The following is a 6,000-nucleotide window of genomic DNA, read 5'->3' on the forward strand; positions in this document are numbered from 1 at the left end:
ACATATGTCCTTCTAAAGGGCTGCAGCAGACCACAGATCTCCTGTGAGGAATGAGAGGTGGGTGTGCAAAACCAGCAAGATGACTGAAGGAAACTGGGCAGAGATCTTGCCCTTCACCGGGTGGAAAGATCTCAGGGCATTGTGCTCTCTCTCTGACCTTTGTGAAAGACCTAACTTGAAAAGGGTAGTTCACGAAACTTCCTTCTTCAACTTTCCTAATTCCCAAAGTCAGAATGAGATAGTCTCAAAACTATTGGCTTCCTGCGTTTTTTTGCCCTCTGAAACTGCTGCCAAAGTTTTTAACTTTGTGTGGCCGTAATTGGAATGCCATGGACATGACCTAAATCTTCCCACCCAAGATCTTCCTTCCCAAAACAGGATCACTGTTTTTGCTCGTTTTCCTTTTTTTGCATTAGCCTTCAAGACAGGAGAAAACATCCAGGCTTTTTTTTTTCCCAGAACAGCGGTATTTCTAACACTCTGCCCATATGGTTTTCATGACCTCCAAATTGTTACCGTGCGGCATTTTTGTATGTTTCTAATACTTGAACTCTGGAGAGTCCCATGACTTCTGAAACTGCATCAGCATGTGCCAGCAGATGCCATCTGCATTGTCCTGCCATTAAAGTGCTCATTTCCCTTGCCTCTTTAAGGGTGTTGCAATGAGCCCTGGACGGTGACACCAACGGAGGGGCATCTGCAGGACTGCATATCGCAGCCACACAGTGCCTGAGCTGATCAGCCTAAGATCTTTGATGCTCTCTGCTAAGATCTATGATGCAAGTGGGAAAAAAAAAAGGCATCTGAACTTCCTGAGTTTGTAAATAAAGAGTGGTTTGTCAGTTTGGTCTTTCAGGTGAAACAGCGAGAGCTGGGTAACAGGAGCATCGACTGCAGTAGAAGCAGGTTGAGTCCATTTTATAGAATCATAGACTGTGTTGGGTTGGAAGGGACCTCTAAAGGCCATCTAGTCCAACCCCCCTGCAGTGAGCAGGGACATCTTCAACTAGATCAGGTCGCTCAGAGCCTCATCAAGCCTGGCCTTGAATGTCTCCAGGGATGGGGCCTCCACCACCTCTCTGGGCAACCTGGGCCAGTGTCTCACCACCCTCAGTGTAAAGAACTTCTTCCTAATGTCTCATCTAAACCTGCCCTGCTCTAGTTTCAAACCATTGCCCCTCGTCCCATCGCTACATGCCCTTGCAAACAGCCCCTCCCCATCTCTCCTGTAGCCCCCTTCAGGTACTGGAAGGCTGCTCTAAGTTCTCCCCGGAGCCTTCTCTTCTCCAGGCTGAACATCCCCAACTCTCTCAGCCTGTCTTCATAGGAGAGGTGCTCAGATCATCTTCGTGGCCCTCCTCTGGACCCATTCCAACAAGTCCATGTCCTTCTTGTGCTGAGGACTCCAGAGCTGGGCACAGTGCTCCAGGTGGGGTCTCATGAGAGCAGAGTAGAGGGGGAGAATCACCTCTCTGGATCTGCTGGCCACAGTTCTTTTGATGCAGCCCAGGAAATTTGGCAGGATCACAGAGAGCTTGATGTGAGCTATGTGGGGCCGCGGGGGCACTCACAGCCAGGAACTGGGGCACTGCCTCACGCAATGCTGCTGCGCTGACCGTCAAGCTGCCAGACTCAAAACTCCTCCCCCAGGCCCACCACTTCTGTTTGCTCAGGTAGATGCTCCTGTCTTGTTCTGTCTTCCCCCATAACCTGCCAGCTGCATTTCCAACTTGCAGTGACAACATCGTGGCTGGAAGCTGAGATAATGTGTAAAGCGTTAAAGATAAGCAACCGTTTGTCTTGGAAAAGGCATTTGTTGTTTGGCAAGGTGCAGAGCAGCTGTGTTATGCAGCCTGTGCACAGGAGGTAGTTTTTTGACATAGTACAGGCTAATTTTGTTCAGGGTGTTCTGGAAGCAGGGGGCTGTGACGCGAGTTTGATGCCAGTGTGGAGCAATGTAAAGGAGAGAAGAGTGCTTCATTGGTACAGAATGACTGCTTTGTGGTTTATCACCATGTTTGCTAAAAATGCTAGGGCTGCAAAATTATCTGGTTTCTTTGCTGTGTTATACGCTATCTTTTAATCAATTATTTTAGAATAATGTTAGAGAAGAATAACAAATTCAAGAAAAACACAAACAAGACGGTAAAGATGAGTCCTGATTTAAGAGAGAGATTAGTTTGAGGAAGGATCTATGAAGTCCTAACCACAAACTATTTTTGCATCCAGATATGCCTTTGGACTGTAGAATATGAACTTCTTTGTTTCTCTTGGATGCATTGAGCTTGAAATCAGACGTGCTCATTCAGAACTGATTGACACTGTTGGACGCTTGTGAGAAAGAGCTGCTTGTCTTAGTGAGAGTGGTGGCTTACTGGGAAAAGCCATGGTGAGATTCATACTGCCTTGGACTAATTGTAACAATTTAGTTTAACTTAGACCTACTGCCCATGAAAACTCTGGAAAGACTCTGGATTCTGGCCGTTACATGTAGATGGTGCGTGGAAAGGAAAATTCTGGCACAAATAGGAGGTATGGTCAGTACAAAAGAAAGTTGGTTAGGATGGCATACAGAAACCTTGAAACCGAAGTGAGAAATTACCACAAAGAACAGTAATGGATCTCCCCAGCTGAACGAACATCCCAAGCAAAGGTAAATTTAGAAATTGCATGGAATGCAAAGATAGCATGAGTATCTAAGGAGCCCGTGTCTTGGAGCCTAGTTCATGGATAAAAAGTGGAAATGAAACATGGAAAGAAAACAAGTAATGGAACGAAGATTTTTCAGCCTCTTAAACAGAACAGCAGCTGTGGAGGAAGTGCAGATGCTATACTTATGTGTATATATATATACACACATATACACATGCCATGGACATAATTAAGAGTCAAGGAAAACACTGATCCCTAACCCCATAAGGACCTTCTCTTTCATGTTGGAAATAATAGTGGAATTCCAAGACTGACACCACTTAATATATTCCTTGCTTGTATAAATATTTGGCCATTAAGTTTGCAGATGAGGTAGCTGGGATCAATATAATTATTGTGGAGGTCTATTTTTTCTTACAGGAACATTATTAAATGATCTTTTGAACTGAGGATTGAAAGCAGTAGCACAAAGCGCACAGCTGCCTTTTAAGAGAAAAGGAGCAAGAAATTTTGCAATACCCTGGGAAGTTGTTCCCTGACAGACAGTGAAGTAGGAGAGAGAAGGATGGACTGTCATTGTGACTCAGCTGTAAGAAAGCCTTGTAAGGCTGTGGGATACATCAGACTTTAAATTCCTAGTCGAGACAAAGAAGCGTTAGTGTAATCATAGAAACTGTTTTTAAGACCCCATTTGGAGTATTAGGTACAGTTTTGATGCCTGATGTTTAAAAGAAAATATGTAAATAAAGTGGAGAGGAGCAAAAGGATTCCTAGGATGGCCAGGTCAGCCTTCAGAGATTCATTCCTATGAAAAGAGTGGAGAGTTTGTCGTTTAGCCTAGCAGATAGATTTACAGAATATGCCAAGTTTCTCTATAAGCGTATAAAGAAGGAGGTTACTTCTGTTCAAGGTTAATTCTGAGTCCAAGAATTATGAATAGATTAAGTTGAAAATTGCCAAAAGCTTTGTAACCATTCTGAACAGCTGTTCGGCTTTCTGGATGACTTGGGGGATTGCTTCTATATGGAGTTAAAGGAGAAGATTATTGGAGGGTAATCTTAGAATAAGGGGTGGAAGTTTTAATGGTACAAATCCTTTGATTACCAGTAGCCTTAGTTGTGGTAAGAAAGGGATGGAGAGTATTTGAGAGCTGTTAATCTTTGGTAATATCAATATTCCGTTACTGCTCTGGGATTCTGCTTGTCATCTGCCGAGGTCAGGAAGTTTTTGTTTTCTCCCTGGTGCAAGCTGCATCTGGGGTGTTTTCCTTTCTGTAAGTATCAGATATGGGTGACGATTGGAGTCAAAGAGACTGCATGAGGTGTGCTGGCTCTTTTGCTGGTATCAGATGCTGTGGTGCTTAACGGTCTGCCTTATTCATGCACCTCTGGCTTAGTAGGTGGCCACATTTCAGAAGAGAAAGGAATTTTCTCTCAGTCTGGCAGTGACTGCAGTGTGAAGCGTAGCCTTCCAACCACCAGCAGGGAGTTTCACATGATAAATGTTCATTCTATTGCTAAGAAATTAGAAAACTTTTTTTTTTGTTTCTAATATATCTCTTAAGTGGTGACTTACAACAAGCTTCAGTAACACAAAGTATGAGGCTGCTCTTTTTGGCTAATAGTAGGAATAGATGGAAACCCATCATCTGGAAATGAAGGAAAAGAGGAAGACTTTGGTCTGTTAAAGTTGTAATGCAACTGCATAGGAAGCACATCCAGCTCCTGGCTTCATCACATGCAGTCTTTCCATTTGAAAGATTTCTTAATTTGCCTTTCCTTGCTGTCTATTTCCTGAGAAAGAGAGAACATCAGAAGCAATACTGAAATGTACTGGGTGCTCCTACTTTTTCATTGTTTTATAAATCCCTGTGCAAATAACTTATTTTACATGGCGGGGGCGAAAGGAAGGAGAAATTAAATTATAGCATGAGGAACTTTGTCATTATCCTGGGGATGTTTAGTTTGTACTCCGAGTGCTTCCACAAATGTAGCAACTTGCTAACTCGTCAAATACAGACTTCAAAAGAAAAACAGCATTTCAAGAAGGGGTCCTCAGCCTCACTTATTTAAGCAGACGATTAAGCGTAGGATTAAATTATTGTCCTCATGTTTTATTGTATGTACTTATGAAGTTTACTTCCATGTGCCTTTCTATGACTAACGGCCTTATTGCAGTATGTGAAATAGTTGGCACAGATTAAAAATAATCATAACAAATTGCGCAGGACTGTTGTGCAATAATGAAGACAGACATGAGCAGACACAGAAAATTCTGACCCTTCTCTAGGCGTCTACTGAGATGTTACTAAAATTTATAAATATCTATTTCTTCATTGTCTCATCCCCATTGGATGTGATCTTTCCATACCCTGAAGTGCAAGAGAAGTCTCTCATAGATACAAAAAAAACCCCAAACCAACAAAAAACCCCACCAAAAATGGGGAGAGCATGATTTCCTGGTGACTTCAATTATCTCATTGTTCAGATGAGGGAAAATACTGCTGTTCTGATTAAGGATTTGCGTGCATTTTGCTGATTCTGGTGGGTTAATCTTGTCTGTCTGCCAGGTGCCCACCCTGCCATGCTCTTAGTCTCCCTCCTCAGCAGGACACGGGGAGAAAAATAAGATGAAAGAGTTCATGGGTCAAGAGAGGGACAGGGAGATCACTCGCCAATTACCATCGCATGCAAAACAGACTTGACCTAGGGAAGGTTCATTTAATTTATTTCCAGTTAATAACAGAGTAGGAGAGTGAGAAATAAAAATGGCATTTAAAAAACCTTCCTCCCACCCCCTTTTTTCCCAGGCTTAACTTCACTCCTGACTCTTCCTCAGCTTTGGCCAGTGGTGGGTCTGTTTTGAAGATGGCTGGAACTGGCTTTGTCCAACATGGGGACAGCTCCTGATCTCTCCTCACAGAAGCCAACCCTGAAGCCCACCATGCTACCATGAGGACCCTCTAAGGCCTACCATAGTGCCTCCACCAAGAAGATATTAAGTTTAGACTCCCTTAGGCAATGAAAAAGCTTAAATGTGGGCTGGTCTTAGTTTTGAACTACAGAAACATTTCTGGGGTCTTTGTTATCTAAACTACTACTAACCACTCTGAAAGACATGCACTTTTTTAACCCTTATTTCTAAAGTCTGACATACTAATGAACTGAGTGTCCTTAGGAAGGTCCTTAAAAGGCCTGTCGCAACTGCCTAAGTTTTCCCTTCTCTAATGGGGGAAAAATGTCTCTTCTCTATTCCTATCCTGAGGATATGCCCGAGTCTGCTGCCTGTTCTCTCCTTCAAGCTATTCCTGCTGCTCTCTTTCCCTGCATCTCTTCCTCCTGTCCTAGG

General features: G+C 43.3%; 1 long non-coding RNA gene across 1 annotated transcript in view; it reads left to right on the forward strand.

The window, feature by feature from the left end:
- LOC141747453 (uncharacterized) overlaps positions 1 to 5,595 on the forward strand; it is a 70,140-nt gene extending 64,545 nt beyond the window's left edge. The window contains exon 3 of the long non-coding RNA XR_012588735.1: positions 5,462 to 5,595. This is a non-coding gene — a long non-coding RNA (uncharacterized LOC141747453). The remainder of the gene's footprint in view (positions 1 to 5,461) is intronic.
- The last annotated feature ends 405 nt before the right edge of the window (positions 5,596 to 6,000 follow it).

Source organism: Larus michahellis, chromosome 8 (genome assembly GCF_964199755.1).
Source record: "Larus michahellis chromosome 8, bLarMic1.1, whole genome shotgun sequence".
Classification (NCBI taxonomy): Eukaryota; Metazoa; Chordata; class Aves; order Charadriiformes; family Laridae; genus Larus; species Larus michahellis.